General features: G+C 32.8%; 2 long non-coding RNA genes across 19 annotated transcripts; one reads left to right on the top strand and one right to left on the bottom strand.

Annotated features, from left to right (window-relative positions):
- The first annotated feature begins 39 nt into the window (after nucleotides 1–39).
- Nucleotides 40–8,241, top strand: LOC110894238. Of its 9 annotated transcripts, none has more exons than XR_004881798.1 (19): nucleotides 41–477; nucleotides 1,607–1,740; nucleotides 1,835–1,941; nucleotides 2,041–2,168; nucleotides 2,313–2,746; nucleotides 3,322–3,429; nucleotides 3,800–3,909; nucleotides 4,069–4,279; nucleotides 4,415–4,493; nucleotides 4,668–4,713; nucleotides 4,817–4,850; nucleotides 5,118–5,227; nucleotides 5,568–5,664; nucleotides 5,918–6,085; nucleotides 6,616–6,656; nucleotides 6,734–6,817; nucleotides 6,906–7,253; nucleotides 7,385–7,645; nucleotides 8,135–8,241. It is a non-coding gene; the product is annotated as an uncharacterized LOC110894238 (long non-coding RNA). The 9 variants fall into 9 exon arrangements; XR_004881804.1 differs by having other exon boundaries at nucleotides 41–1,740; nucleotides 2,313–2,496; nucleotides 2,689–2,746; XR_004881805.1 differs by having other exon boundaries at nucleotides 40–1,740; nucleotides 5,568–5,689.
- A 157-nt stretch (nucleotides 8,242–8,398) lies between these two features.
- On the bottom strand, nucleotides 8,399–11,980 carry LOC110894239. 10 transcript variants are annotated; one of them, XR_004881793.1, is made up of 12 exons: nucleotides 11,776–11,978; nucleotides 11,539–11,592; nucleotides 11,392–11,439; nucleotides 10,927–11,043; nucleotides 10,800–10,849; nucleotides 10,634–10,694; nucleotides 10,460–10,521; nucleotides 10,190–10,369; nucleotides 9,791–10,109; nucleotides 9,532–9,603; nucleotides 8,849–9,013; nucleotides 8,399–8,729 (listed from the first exon to the last, which is right to left on the bottom strand). It is a non-coding gene; the product is annotated as an uncharacterized LOC110894239 (long non-coding RNA). The 10 variants fall into 10 exon arrangements; XR_002566219.2 differs by having other exon boundaries at nucleotides 8,849–8,986; XR_002566220.2 differs by having other exon boundaries at nucleotides 9,939–10,109; nucleotides 11,776–11,977.
- Between the last annotated feature and the right edge of the window lie 3,022 nt (nucleotides 11,981–15,002).

The raw sequence follows: 15,002 nt of genomic DNA, 5'->3' as shown, positions 1-15,002 counted from the left end.
AATAATAAATGATTAAGCAAAGAACTCACTCCAGATCTTTAAGCTTAACATTCAATCTCTTCCCTTTCGTACCATCCTTTTTAGTGGTGTCCTCTAGATTGAAACAAACCTCAACATATCCTATCTATCTATTATACTAAAGCAAAATAACTTTGCCATGTCACTGCTGATGTGGCAATGCTATTGAGGCTGATAATTCTTATTTGAGCGGCAATTTAGGATTCTCTCAATTCTCCTCCTTTGTTCTTCAATTCATATACGCGCCTTTCAGTTCCCTTTAATCGATTATGAAACGCTCATGGTTTTATATGGAAAGTTGAATAAATAATCAATTACTTGAAGATCTTTATGAAACTATGGATACGTTTCCAAAATTACTGCGTATATACATTTTACAACATTCAATTGGAGGATTTAAGGATAATTGCATTCACCTGTTTTGTTTTCTCTTCATCACCCTTCGAAATTGAAGCATCGGTAAGTGGATTCCATCTCTGTTTGCGATTTTCTAGATGATATAAAGAAACACTAATTTTTTGTATCAATTCTTATGTGGTTGTTTATGATTAGTCCGTTAATTGTTTTTGAATATGGGTTTTAAGGACTTCATTGTTCTAATTTCAATATAGATTTGTTTGTTTTTTGATGTTATTATAAACCCTAAGTTTTTTTTTAAATGTATTTAATCCTTTTTTGTTAGAAATTACAATCCAAAGTCACTTTCAAAGGCCGATTTGTAGTAGAAAGGAGTCATTGTCTGATCTATGAAGGGTTTTTGAAGCTGATTTGGGTTGTTTTTCCTGTAAAAAGAGGTTTACTACCATCATCTTAAAGCAATAATCAAGGATACGATTAAATAGTTCAGATGAATTTGTTGTGGTGTTTCAATGATGGCTTTAAAACGGATCTTGAAAGAACTCAAGGATCTCCAAAAAGATCCTCCTATCTTTTGCAACGCATGTACTGTAAATATCTTTAGATTTGTTTAATGTTTAATTTTTTGTTTAATCAATGATCTATTGGATGTTACCAGTGTTTGATTTTGTCATTGTTTGGAATTAAAAGTTAAAGCCTTTAGGAAAAAGACTAATTTTTTTTTTTGTTTTTAATGTGGTTGTGTGAGAAGTTTTGGAAGATGATCATATCTATATGTGAAAATTGTTTGTTTGCTTGGAAATATGGTCTTTTAGACTTTTAGAATAGATGTTGGCCTGAGATTGACTAATGAAAGGCGTTATTCTATTATGCTGTTGCTTCGAATCAAGTTTTTTTTAATGTATTACTCGGCCTTCATTATGTTGAAAAAGATTTATGTTTTTCATTGGATTTTCTTTATTAATCTGACTGATATGAATTTCATAAATGGTTTGTGAAGTTTATTAAAATTGTGAATCATGGGTTTTATGCTAATTAGCTTTTTATTGGATGATTGAGAGTTATGCGATCACGTTTTAGAAGTTAAATAAGATTTATGTTTTACATTGGATTTTCTTTATTTTCTTTATTAATCTAACCGATATGAATTTCATAAATGGTTTTTGCATTTATGTAATGTCGAAGAAGAAAGCGAAGGTGGTACATGCTATTATTTTTTGCCACGATGTAGGTACAAGATAGTTTCTCATCGAGTTATCAGGTATTGTGCAAAGTAGTACAAGATAGTTTCTTAGCGAGTTAATTTGATTTGGTGGGATGTGTTGTGACCACTTAAAGAAAACTTGGAGTGCAGAGCAACTAAAGGTGGTGTTTTTCTTAACATATATAAGATTAATAACAGGAAATAATGAATATTTACTATATTAAACCAAATTGTATATTCTTGGTTTTTGATCAGGCACTAGCAGAATCCTTAATAAGGTGAAAACGCAATAAATGACACGTCTTGATGATATGGAGCTCGAGGCAAGAGCACTAACCGAGCCACTTGCAACTAATCAACAGGTTAGGTGCATAAATGTATGTTTTTAATGTACACATTGATATGTTTATTTTAAAATATTGTCAATAATCTTTTTGGGATTTCACATCATAAATTTTCAGAACTAGGATGGCTTCTCGTAAGGCCAAGGAGGGTTCTGAGCATTTCAAATCAAACCCCAATTCTCTCAGCAATGGCTTCATCTAAAGCCAACGACATTGTTTCCACCATTCACGTCGTCCTTTTTCAGGTTTCATTCACATTATTTCTCAACCCTACACCTAAAATTACCTCAAATTTTTTCTTTTAATTGTGAACCGAATAAAAAATGGGTGTATTTTGTCATTTTTATTTGATTTAGTGATTTTTTTTTGTGGATTTTGGTCCATTTCAGTGAGCGTTGATAGGACAAGCTTTGCGGGCGCGGAACAACCGAATGTTTGGGGCATGTTGCCGATGTTTGCGGAACAACTCAATGAGGAACCTTGGCCAAACAAAACCAAAATCTAAATCCACTATTGTTGTTGTCTTCATAGCCAGTGACTTCCATTCTTAAAGTTGACTTTCTTATGTCACAAGTGTGTGCTAGATCCGCTTGATAGTATTGTTGATGGTCCCAGCCTTTAAAATATATGAATTTGATGATGATGTCAATTTTGCATATGGGCCATATACATAGTTCCCACTCCCCAACAAGAAAATTAAATGTAAGGTAAAAGTGGATGTTCTACGAATTAATAATGATTTTGGTGCTACTGTTTAATTTGCAGCCTGCCCGTGACTTGAAGAAGTGGGAGGAGAAGACATTATCTCATGACTATACTAATGGTAATTTTATTTTTATTTTTGTTGACTTTGTACTAATATTTTATCCATTGAATGTGACAGAGGAAGGAAGCACAATATAGATGTTCTACTAATTGATAGATAATCACATTTTACACAAAAGTTAATATATCTTAACAAGAAAGAAAACCACTTTAAAATTCGGGAAAGTCAAAATATGGGGCACGGACGATGGAATATAGGACCAAGTGTTTTGCTCACATGTGCGTCCTATTGAGACCTTTCCATTGTTTAGAATTTAGGCACAACTTTTAAGTTCATTTAAAATTTGTTCCAAAATGTCTTCACTAAACAATCTGTTTCACATGAGATATATTTGGTACTTTGATAATATTTATATAAAAATAAAGTAAATACTTTCGTTGTGGAACGTAGAATAACCTCTGAGCTAAACTTTTATGGCCCATAGCCTACGTGATGATATAGTCTAGCAATTTACATAATGGATATTATAATATGTGTTTCCCTCTGCAAGCTTCTGTATGCACACATATAATTTATTTTTGCATTAATGTTACTATTTTACTATTTGGCAAAGATCTTACCTTTGTTTGCAGGTCTTTCTTTTGAACCCACCTATGCATGTAAACAGAAGGAATGAGATTCGTGTTTATTTAACAATGAGTCGTTATGAAGCAAATCGACGATTAGAACGTTGTTTTCGGGTATGGAATTAAGTTGCCTCATGGAGTTTTTGGTTCTTTCATGATAATACCTTATTAGGGGTGGGCTGAGTAATGGGTCAAAACGAGGAACTAATTCTTTTTAGACAAATGTGGGATGTTGTGGGTATTTTGCCTTTTATGATACTTAAAAATGTTATCTTGCTTAAGTTAATATTTATAAGAGTTGCATCGTATTGTAATTTACCCTATTTTTTAGTTCTTTGACAACTTTGATCCACGTGCTGCTGCTGCTAACTTTCCTTTAAGTAATTAAAATTAAATTCCATAATCTTCCATTGTTTATCAATTTTTATTTCTCTCATGTTTGTGAGATGCAATCTGACAACCAAACATATCCCTAATTTCTCAGGTATCCAAGCATATTTGGCTGGTCTTACATTTGCTTTAGCTACATCGCCTAGCAGTATGACTGACTGAGGTTTGCTTTAGCTGCTCGATTAGGCCATCAATATGACTCAGGTTTGTTTTTTTTTTCTGTGGTAAAAATTCACTCAAACGTATAAATTTGATTCACCTTTGCTGCAAATGTCGGATTCCCCAAACGCATTGATGTATGCAGTTCGAGTAATGAACTTTTTAGGAACACTAAATCAGTATTTGGTTATTGAATTAGCTCAGGCCTCACCATGAGAATCACAGTTTGATGAAAATAGTGGTCAAGGCCTGGACTGTATCCACACGTGCACCAAAATCTTGATGAAAATGAAGAGAGAGAGAACATGAATTCATCCCTGAAGATGATCATCTTTAAAACTTAACTGCCACAGAAAGATCTAATGGGCCCGGTTTGTGTAATTGGCCTGTTCAATCCCCACTCTTCCTGCCCATTGTATGTCGCGGTAAACCCACTAATAAATGCGTTTCTTAGTTAACAATTATTTTCCAAGATGTTCATGAACTGGCATTCGTGATGTATTATATTGACGTATGTATCCATTTATATACTAATCTTTATTCCCTAAAGTACTTCGTTAGCACCTCAAGCACACCTATGTCGCCGTTGAAGACAAATCGAGAGTTCGCGCCGGAAAAAGAGCTATGAGGTTCGTATGCTTTGATCACTTCTTTAAATTCTTCTATGAAAATTTAATGTATTTGTGGTTTATCGGTCGAGTAATATAGGATATTTTTATTTTTCCAAATTGGTTATTTAAGTTAGGGTTATTTTTTTTCTAAAATGATAAATGTTAGTTGTGTTCCTGGTGTATTTGGTGCAGTTCCATCAGTTTCAGGTTGTTGGTAGAGGTGTACCTACGGAGTCAGGTAAGCAACCGAAGATTTATTGTATGAAACTTTGGGCCACCTTTGAAGTTCGTGCTAAGAGCGAGTTTTGGTTATTTACAGTTACTTATTTTTTGTATTTCAGATCCAGTGACACACGACGGACATCAGTTTTTATGGTATTAACCCTAAAAATATATAGACATTATTGTTGTAGGCATTTTTGGGCTGTAATCTGCTAGAATATGTAGGCATCAATAGTGGAGAGCATGTAGTTTTTGTATAGAAAATTTTGGGTATATACGTTTTTTACCCCCCGATTTTATAGAAATTTTTGGTATATACGTTTCGACCCTCCGATCGGAAATCTCAAACTTCGCCACTGAGCAACTATGCCATACGATGCAAATCTTCAAGGGAGAGCTGAAGTTTTTTCTATTGTGCAGAATACGATGAAGAAAATCCAAAAATAATAACCAAATGCGAGCATCATTTTCATTTGTCATGCATTCTTGAATGGATGGAAAGAAGCGACACTTGGCCCGTCTGTGATCAGGTTGGTTTTTATTTCACTTTAAACAATTCTATATGCATAATGTGAAATTTGCAACTTTGAAGTTAGGGAATAGTTTAACAATATTGCTTGACTATATGACGTATATCTATTTTAGTAATACCCTTCTATAAATACCCTAAGGGAAATTTTCATTACAGTTTTCTTTATTTTGAATTGAGTTTACATGCTTGACCATTTGACGTGTTACTGATTAACCATAATTGACATGTTCATAAGCTAATGGGTCAACATCTTTTGAGAAGAAAAATGCTTTTAAGTTTTTTATGAAATATAAAACTGGATTGACAAATGTAATAACATAGCTATTGATATGTTGCAGGGGATGCACCGACTCTTGCCATCAAATGTAACAACGTGGTACATGCATTGCCATCTGGTTGAGTTAGTCGGTTGAAAGTCCTGTATGAATACATCAGGTGCACTATTCAAACATTTTAGCATGTACTGGTCCTTTATTCTACCAGCGTTGCCTTCAATTTTCTTTTCCAATTTTAATACATGTTGGTGATAGATATGAACTATTTTACTTAGTTTTATTGTATTGTTGTTTTTAGGGGTACTTTGTATACTAAATAATATATTGATAGATAACTTTACTTGTGCACAGTGTGTTCATGTTTTGTATCTAACTGGATCCCTTTGTTTTTGTTTGGCACAAAAACTGCCCAGTTTAAACAAATCCCATTCTGGTAGTGAAGGCGGCGGTAATGACAGTAGTAGTGCCGATTGTGGTGGTGGTTGGGATGTGGAGGTGGTGGCGATATAATGGCCATGGGTAACGTTGTCCTTTTTGGTGCTACTGCTGGAGAAGGGCAATCTGCAACTACACTTATCAAGGTATTTTTTTAATTCGTCTAAAACTTTAAGGTCAATAATGGTTGATTTTCTAACAAAAACTCATATGATGATGTGATCTTCCTTATTAGTTATGCATCACCAAAGTTATTTGTTACAAGAGTATTTCATGTGTTCGACCATTTATAATAAAATATAAGTTGACCCATTGCGTAAAAAGAGTATTTTTATAACTACTTTTGCTCTTGGTAGCTAAAGGATGAGCATTTTCACCGATTAGCAGTCCTGTACCGATGCCGATACTCTATTGAACCGGTACCGACATAACATCGGTATTGGTATCGATACTCACTTGTTGGGTTTTCGATAGTTGACACTATGGGGTATCAGTGCTGATTTTTGTGGTAATAGTTAGTACCAATTTGAATATTAGACACACTTTCCGTCTCTTTATCCATTTTTTGATAATTTGTTTTGTATTTTGTAACAAGTTTAGCTCAAAAGTTTGCCCTATGGATTAATCATTAATATTTAATAATAAATAATTATTAAGCTTCATGTCTTTTCGCAAGGTTGACTACACTATTCGCAAGGTCGGCTCACAAGGAAAAAGGTAGTGGTGAATTTTTAAATTCTATTATTTATAGCAAAATGATATGATTTTGAGTAATTAATCGTTGGTGGCGACAGGTGGTAGCTGTTGCGGTTGGAGTGGTGAGCGTTGCGGTTGGACTCGGCATACCGATTTTCTACGGAACGCAGATTGATAGTGTTGTATGTTGTTTTTTTAACTTTCTTCTTCAGTTTTCCCTAATTGTGCCTGCTTTGATTAGTTAATGAAAATGTACCAAAACTATTGTAGGTGAAAAGCCTAAGTATTATTAGAATTGCAAAACTATGTATGGGTGTGTTTGGATGTGTGTTGAAACTGTATAAAACTTCATCGTCTTCTTCGTTCAAGCAGCTCGTACCTCAATCGTCCACATCCGCATCGACATTTTACGGAGGCTCCGGAAATGGTCACGGTTCCAGATCCTGATAATTTTAACCTCACTACGTCCTATTCGATGTATTCTCGAGGCGGTTACGGAGCGCTTTGGCCTGTACGTTATCCGTCTGCTGATGAGATGATTGATGAGCCGACTGATGATGTTCCGAGATCCAGAGGAGGTGTAAGCCTTTCTGTTACGATTCGGTTTAGGCCTTTGAGGTAATTTGACTGATTTTAGTTAGTTGCAGATCTTTTTTGAATTGAGGTTAGTGGTAAATGAAGTGTTTGTTTTAGTTTGTATGGTATTAAGACAATGTTGTGTTAATCTGGTGAATTTGTGGTGATTGTAGTGAGAGAGACTACATCTAAGGCATGAGTCATGTGAGTAGCCAAGATATAGACAACACCATGACCATACAAGCAAAGCCAGGTCTACTAATTTTTGAAACAAATGTACAAAGAGAAAATGGAAAGTCTAGAATCCAACCATGTGTAGGGTTAGAGTTTGACATAACAGAAGCAGCCCAAGAATACCATACTTATGCGACTCAAGCCAGACTCAAAATTAGAATTGGTCAACTTCAACAAGATCTGCAAAGTCAGAAATTGAGGTAAACTCCAAACGAACATTACCCCAATCTCAAAAGCCATATATGCAGTTTAATACAAATTCAGAAACTATGGGAATGCTTGAAAAGATTAACTAGCTTTATGGTTTTGTACGGTACATGGTTTTAAGGTCTTCCAAATGAGTTGATTACATGCTTTATTAAGCATAAAGAATTAGCAACGAGATTTTAGTCTAATTTATATGCTTTATTAAGATAGTCCAAACCTATTAACAAAAGTAGAAAAGTTAGAAGTTAAGGAATTGCAGATGATTATACAAACAAGAATATTTACTAATAGTCTACAAACCACTTAATGATTATTTACGATTTCAGAACTCAATAATCTAAAAATCTTCTTCAAAACTCAACCCCAAACACCCTCTTAGACTATTAGAATTTGCTCAAATATATTTGGTTGTGTGCTGGCATTTTATATTCAATATCTTTAGCTTTTTTATTTTATTTTTTTTTCTTAAACATTGATTTTAGGAGTAATACTTTTTGACTTAACGCAAGTGCGATATTTACGGAGCACATGTCAAACCTACAAATAAAACAACTAATGTTGTATATAAAGAGATCTTCAATGAGTTAAGGTATTCATGTATTTCAATTATTTGTTGTACTTTATATCATTTTTGTTAATATTTGAACGGATATATAATTAAAATATTTACGTTAACACAGTTAAAGTATAAATTTTTTCGTGTAGCCACCCGTGTATCACACGGGAACTTAGACTAGTAAAGTCTATAAATAAAAAATAGGTGTCAATTATGAATAATAATAAAACAAAAAGAAATATCACAAATTGCTTAAAACATGTTGAATTAAATGACATACCAACAGTGGTATTAACTTTAATTCGATTTTGGACAACGTCCTTGAAATTCACAAAATTGAAGTTATACTTAGGCCCATTCCAATCTTGACTTTTTTGAATCTGGGAGAAAAAACTGAAAGTTAACTTCTGATTATTTTTGGTGTAGTTGTAGGTTGAATTGTTGGGTGCAAGTGATGGTCTTGAAGTGGTCCTGAAGCCTTGGCAAAATCCTATGCATACAGCTAGCCTGAATCTGTTGACCTTACAAAATATCAATAACAATTAAGTTATTAAATAAAAAAAATTAAAGAGATGAAGACCCATACTTAATACTTAATACATAATATAATAATAGTATAATAAAAGTTGATAAATCTTACCTCTTCATCCATACATATCATGTCGACACAGTAAGTTTCAGTCGGACTACCGTGCATCGTTTTCCTCCAAAGGGAATTGATCTTCAACTTGAGCGTATAGTTGTTTGACAAAGGATTGAGATTGTTCCATTTTGAAAACTGATATTTCAATAGGTTTAAGAAAATCTAAACCGTGTTTGAGGATGAAGTTTTGGAACATGTATATATAATAAAAATTAGGGGAGTTATTTTAAGAAATTATACGAACTAAAATAGGAGAAAGTTAATTTTTTAAAGTTACCCAAAATAAAATTTTGATAATGGTACAGGTTTGATTACCAAAAATAAAAATCGGAATTTGTTAAAGATGATTCGAAAGTTAAATTTAATTTTAAAGAAATAATAAAACGTATGACCATAATACAAAGATGTTATCTTTGAATTTTGAATCCATTATAAGATAATTCAATTTATTATCAATAATAATTGATAATTATAGAAGAAATATAATTTATTTAATTTACCAAAATAAGGATTCGAATTTGATAAAGATTTTATTTATTAACTTTGAAATTTAAAATTATTTAAAAAAGTCAAACAAATCGATGAATATGATGTTTTTTGTAGCTTTAGATAAAAATCTAAATCACTATACCACAAATAAACAAATGCCCAAAAATGATGTGTTTGTATAATAAACTTACCAAGATCTTCAAAGTAACAGACGTAAGGACTTTATAAAAAGACATATTGAAGACAAAAGGCCGGATATAAACCTGCATATAAGTAAAAAAAAATAAATTTATTTAACGTACTCATCTACATAACAAAGAACAAAAAATAAATGGAAATTAGTAAAAATCTTAAACATGAAAGAATTATACAACCGGGAAAAAAAGAATATAAACCTGATTAATTAAAGCAAATTTGAAACAAAAAAGATGATGTAATAACCTTTCATACCTTTAGAGGCCCAATTTCATTCAACATAGATTCTAAGTTAACTGATGTTAGGGGAGAAAAGTGCACTTGCCAGGAGAGACGATTATTCGACTAAGATTTTCTAATTTCAACTTTTGCGAAATTTATAAAATTAGAGAAGATAAACAACCTCCTTGTCACTTTGAGAAGCAACAGGTGATCTTCCACCACGTAGTCCTATCTATTATAAGAGCCATTATACGGTTGTGCCATTGCTATTAACATCAAAGAATAGTGGCAATCCACTTTCCAAAACATAAATAAGCACATAGTTTGGCTGGTCCTAGACGGTTATCTGTACCTGCAACATCAAAGAAAAAAATTACATCAATGAAAGTGTTTCATATTATCGTTCATTTGAAGGAAGAATTGACTCGGTACCATCTTCCTTTCTCACATAACTTCACTGCCCACCAATCAATGAATAAATGGAATCTAACTTCATCATACTCTCATTTAGGAGAGGAATTGTGATGATAATTATGACGATCATGACGACTGTAATGATCATCATGACCATTAAGATGGCGAGCCCTCTCCTTTAAGCAGTATCGTGAATAACTATAACAGTTTTTTTAAAGAAAAGAAACAAAGTTATTGCATAATTGTAGGAAACTATATATTTTTGGAAATAAAAAGTAGGATGCTTACGAGTCAACATCGTTCGCTTTGCTAACAGATGAATCTCGCCTTTTTTGGGAAGACTCAATCACCTGTTCAAGACATGTTACATATTGATATAATGTGAAAATGATATATGAAATAAATAAGAACTTAAAGAAGTTTACGATCAGCGTGAAACAAAAATAACTTAAAGAAGCTTACTGGCCGATTGATGTGAAATTCGGTTGCCTCTGCCATGGGCTGCGAGGTACTCTTCATATGTCTGCATAAACGCATGAATAGTGAGACCATCATAAACTACAGGTAATAAAATGTAAAATTGAACTAATTTGGGCATGTTTATATTAATAAACAAAGAATAACATACCATATCAAGAATATCATCATCAGTAAGAACATTAGCATGTAGGCTTCTTTCTGCAGAAGTATGCCATCCATCATATATGGAAGAACCATCTGTGATGATGTTTTAACAATCAAGTCTATAAACATACCCTTTTATGTGATTCAGGGGACGATTCCATGGCGTCAATCGACTTCAAAATGACTTGCAGAAATCCTTGATGTCCGAATAGATTTGAAATCCGCTTTGATGTCTCCAATCTAAAAATCTACAAAAATAATCTTAAAAAATTAGGAAATAACACAAAAAGCACCTAATTCATCATTTTTATAAAGTAGACCTTTTTTTCTAAATGTATGTTTGATGTATGAAGCATAGAAACTGTTTAAAGAATTAAGTCTAGTAGTGTTACTTTGTTATTAGTTGTTCTTTTATTATTTTCCACGGTTTCTTCTTCAAGAAAGACCCATCAAACCACAGTTCAACCCCAAACTTACCAAATCAAACCATATTAAAAAAACCAATATAAAAAAAAACAAATTGTGCAAATGAAACCAAAAATCATAAAAAATGATATTTCAATTAGGTAAAAACTAAAAATAACAAAGCAAATTACCAAATTGAGCATCTCTTCAACAGTTTCTAAGCCTTGTGTCCACATATTCTATAACAAAAAAATCATCAAAATGAAAGCTTCAAATGGTTGTTGTTGGCAACTTGCAAGCCATACAGATGCAACCCTAATTTCAACCAAAAAGATTACCTTTATTCTATCGGATCTTCACTTGAAATATCACCGTTGATGATATTTTTAACCCTAAATCAGAAAGAAAATCAAGATAAATTAATCATTTTAAACCCTAAATCAGAAAGAAAATCAAGATAAAATAAAAAACCAAACTTAAAATCGGAAATAGACGGTCGTTAAATACAATCGAAAACATTTGAATCTATTATATGATGAACACCTGCAAACCCTAATTTCAACCAAAAAGATTACCTTTATTCTATCGGATCTTCACTTGAAATATCACCGTTGATGATAACATTATAGGGCTTGGCGGAGGCAGATCTTGAAAAGAACAAATGGAAGATGATTCATTGAGGATGAGAAGGATTTGAAAGTGGAATCATTGAGGAGGAGGCGTATGAGTATCTAGAAGATAGAAAACATAGTCTAATGAGATGAAAGGTTAGGCATAGAATTATTTTATTATAAGAATATATATGGATCCGAATATTGAATCCAAATACACATGGACCATCTTGATATGCTAAAAGAAACCCATCCCATTTCTCGCCTAAACCAAATAATACATGCCCTAATCAAGTGATACATGTCCCATATTTTTTTGTTCATCTATACTTTCTATAAAATGAGAAATCCCAATGATATAAGAAAAGCTGATGTGTCAGCAAGAGAGGCTGTCCAACAATGCTTTTCTTATGTCATTATTACATCATAAAGCCTAATATATAAATCACTTTAACATTCAAAGTTGGCCCACATTCAAAATCCAAACGTCTGTTGAGGAAAGGTCTGCTCACATAAAGCCTAATATAATATATCATTTAAACTTTTGTTTAAACATCTGCCCTCAACATTTTATAATCAAACATCAGTTCCCAATAAACATTTATCGAGATTCAAAATTCTGGCTCCACATTCAAAATTCAAAATTCAAACCATATATTCTAATCCTATAAATAAGGGTTAATAATCTGGCTCCACATTCAAATCTCTATCGCTCATATCTGTGAGTGTATCTCTCTCTCTCAAATGCATCTTTCTCGTGATTCAGCCGCTAATCTCCGATTACACTTCTTTGTTCGAATGTTTGTTGATTATGTTTACATGTTATCGTTGCAGTATCATTGTTCAACATCGTCGTTTCAATGAAGCTTCCCATCACACATCAACCTTTCAATATCGATGTTGCAGTATCATTGATGCAACATCGTGAAAAGTTGCATGTGCTACCTTCTTTGATGGGAGAGTTGCATTGTTCGATTTTTGTTAAATCGAAAGTCAGGTTTTCTTGCGTCAGGAAGATTTTCTCCTTTTATAGAAAGTATAGATTCGTGCAATATCGTGAAAAGTCAGATGTGCTACAACAGTTGAGAAGAGACCTTTGCATTTTAGGTTTGTTTCTTATTTTGATTAACTGTTGATGATGTTGAGAGTTTTTATTTACACTGACATTTTAGAATATGTTAAGATGCATGTTTAGATTATTAAAATGAACTACTACATAGAAAAATAGAAATTTAATGAAATATTTATAAAGTATTACACGCTAGAGTTAACACTTGCTAGGATTTCGTAGACTCTGGCCTTTCTCCATGTGATTTCATGCTCTCTTTTGAATTTCAGGTCAGTTAGCATGTTGAATATTTTCTGATCCTGTTTTAGAAGTTGTGTCAGAAACTCTTCTGCATTCTTCTGGAACTCTGATGGAGGAGAGTGGAGGACTTCATCGAGCAATGCTATCCTATTCCAGGTTTTCTTGTAATTAGTGTCATTTATTATGTCGACTTTCCTGTTTAGTTTTTCGTCTGTTCTTTGTTCTTTGAGTGACCACATGGAGAACTGTGTTTTAACATCGCTGGTGTCTGACCAGTGGTAGAAGCTGAAGTTTGCCATGTAGATTTTTTGTTGGTTTTCTGATTTGGAACAATTTTTGACAGAAAGTGATTTGTAGGACAATTTGTTGATGTTTTGAATCAAAGTAATCATCGGTTTTTTATAGAGTTTAAAAACGCGTCTACATGGTAAATCAAGAGGTTAATTGTAATTGTGATAATCTGCTTTTGTTCTTTGAACTTTGAAATTTTGTCCCTTGGGTTTCTTGGTATTTAATTTTACAGTTTTCCCATAAAAGTTGGGGTTTGAAAAGGCTTTTGCATTAAAAGATTGTTGTTTTGAAATATACATTAATATGTTTATATTAAATGTACACGTTTTCATAATTACAAATTTCAGTATATAAACTCATAGTCATTTCACCTGTTTTTCATCACGTTTTCCTACGAAGATATCATACTTTTAGGAAAGTCGAGTAATATAGTTTATTCAAATGGCGTCATTCACAAATGCAAAATCCGATGATTTAAAGCAGCGTTTTGTCAGGTAAATCGAGGAACAGGTGTATGAAGATAGGGCTACTCTTCAAGAGTTGAAGAGATGTTTTGATGGATTGCAAGTTGGCCTGTTCACTAGAGAGCAAGTTTCTAGAGATCTTATGCGGATGCCTTCAACTTCCGTTCGTGAGCCTTGTGTTATCAGTAATATAGAGTGCGGTGATAGAGACGTGGAGTTCATGGCGATGCTGAAGGACATATATCGAGAGGTTCAACAATCGATGGAGTTGAAGCTAAAGTTTCTTAATTCTTGCTGTTATTGTTAGATTTGAACTTTAATGTTGTTCAGTATGTGATGTAATTATTGGAGTTTTAGTTTTAATGTCATGAATAAATGAATAAATTTTAATTTTATGAATCTATGTTGTGTTTTAATTTTACTTATTTAGTGTTTGAGTAAGATTTAGATTATATTGATGTTGAATTGTGTTTGAACATCTGTTTGGTAAGTCAACAGAGGTTTAATAGTGTCAAGGGTTGGTTTGATGGTGAACAGATTATGTTGATGTTGAATTGTGTCTGAACATCTGTTTGGTAAGTCAACAGAGGTTTAATAGTATCAAGGGTTGGTTTGATGGTGAATGTTTAGAATTTGATCATTGATAGCAGTTTTTTGAAGAATCTGTGCTCCTGCAAATTACAGAGAGTCAATATTTGGAGTTGTAAAAGGTCTGTTGTAGTTAAAGTTTGGTAAAAGAGAACAACTGCTGATGATGAAACAACTGTGTATTCTAACGACTGTTGATTTACCACTGTTGACTAAAGTTTGACAAAAGAGAGCATCTGCTGATGAATAAATGTCTGAAGATGCAAAGGTCTGCTATGGGTCAACAGATGTTAACAAACAACAGATGATATTCAATCTTAGAATGCTTAACAAGGATTTGATACTAACAATGGTTGGGCGAATGATGAATAAGTATTATTATATAACGTCTGCTATAAGTATTATTATATAATTTTGTTTATCAATAACAGTTTTTTGGAAGAATTTATGGTATATTTTGGTGTTATAAAATGTGTGTTGTAGCTAAAGTCTGACAAAAGAGAGCATCTGCTGATGAATAAATGTCTGAAGATGCAAAG

The sequence above is a fragment of the Helianthus annuus genome, chromosome 2 (genome assembly GCF_002127325.2).
Source record: "Helianthus annuus cultivar XRQ/B chromosome 2, HanXRQr2.0-SUNRISE, whole genome shotgun sequence".
In the NCBI taxonomy this organism is placed as follows: domain Eukaryota; kingdom Viridiplantae; phylum Streptophyta; class Magnoliopsida; order Asterales; family Asteraceae; genus Helianthus; species Helianthus annuus.
This window is presented reverse-complemented; position numbering and strand designations above follow the sequence as displayed.